Source organism: Acanthopagrus latus, chromosome 12 (genome assembly GCF_904848185.1).
Source record: "Acanthopagrus latus isolate v.2019 chromosome 12, fAcaLat1.1, whole genome shotgun sequence".
NCBI classification, from domain to species: Eukaryota; Metazoa; Chordata; class Actinopteri; order Spariformes; family Sparidae; genus Acanthopagrus; species Acanthopagrus latus.
The window spans coordinates 20,546,307-20,547,809 of NC_051050.1; positions in this window are offsets into that span (position 1 = coordinate 20,546,307).

Sequence of the window (1,503 nt, forward strand, 5' to 3'; positions counted from 1 at the left end):
TGCTGCCAATGTCCAAAATTCGGGACCGAAGTAACGAGACGACCGCGGGGGGAGGCACTGGCTGAAGAGGCACAGGAGGTGTGCGGTACTTCCCCTGAGAAGCCTCTATCATCCGGTCCCAACCGGGTTGGTGGTTGCGTTGGTGCCCTCTCCCCCTGCACACCTCCGTCCAACCCCCATCAATTATTTAGTTTTTTTGATCAAGTCTTGCTTATCTAGTTTTTTGATATGTATAAGTATCTATGTAATGAAATGTTTTTATGTCTTTTTAAACTAACTTAAAAAGATGTATAGAATAAATGAAAAAAAAATGAAAAAACAGTTTTGATGTATATAAATGAAGAATAAACGTGTCATGTGGCAACGTTTCTACCAGTTAATGGTCTTCCACAGGCTTGGCACACTGTTAAAGAAATAGCGGACTAGTCTTCAGCGGCTGACTGTGATGTGTCTGTCTCAAAAGTCAAAGCAGAAATGAACTCCCCCACCTCCCCGCCTAGTTTTATACCCTTAGGGTCACGGTTAGTTTTTGGGGTTAGGGTTAGGTTCTGGTAAGAACGCAAGGGTTAGGGTTAGGGATGTGGTGTCAATATCATCGACCCCTGTTGGTGTGTGACATAAACCGGGAGACCTGGGTTAGAGTCCCAATCAACCCTCTCAGCACCTTCCTTCACACTGACATAGGAGCGCACACATTATATCTATGTTGACGGGGGCCTGCTGCCCGTGCAAACGAAACAAATTACAGCTGGCAAGAATGCGGCCACCTCTTCCATGCTCGTGATGTTTTTCCTTCTGAACAGATGAAGTTTTCGGCACAATCTATTCAAAGTCCTTAGACTGACAACTACACTGCGTTTATGAGCTAAAAGGGAAATAATGTCTTTGTTACTCAAGCCGATTCTGAAGTACAGTTTCACCAGTTCATCGACAAAAGGCCTTTTGTTGAGGCAGTCGTATGCCTGGTTTGATGTTTTTTGCAAAAAGTCGACTTTAATCTTGAAAGGTCAACTTCATTCTCAACACTTCGACATTGATCTCGAAATTGTATTTCAACTTTTTCTTGAAGTGCATGATAATACAAAACTTCCTTCTGATATTTTTTTCTCACCCCTGATACTAATACTCCTCCATAGGTCTGGCTAACTAACAACAGCTTGCCAGAAGTAGCAGCAGCTAGCACTTAGCTTACTTTAGAAACAAGTAAAACACCCTAAATCACCTTTGTACCTGTTCCATTTCATCAGACTGGCCATAAAACATTTAATGACATCTTGATGACAAGGTTGAATCCTATCACTTTCACTGAAGGTCAAGAAAATTATTCTTGATTTGGAACAAAAGCATTTGATGGTGTGATGACATTTATAGAAGCTATAGAAGAAATCACAGTTGTGAATGCTTGCTGATAAAAAGCTGATGCTAAACTGCATTGCTGAATTTAAAAAGTGTTAGAACATCAGTCATCAGTCAAGGATATAATAATGACACTAAAACTGGACA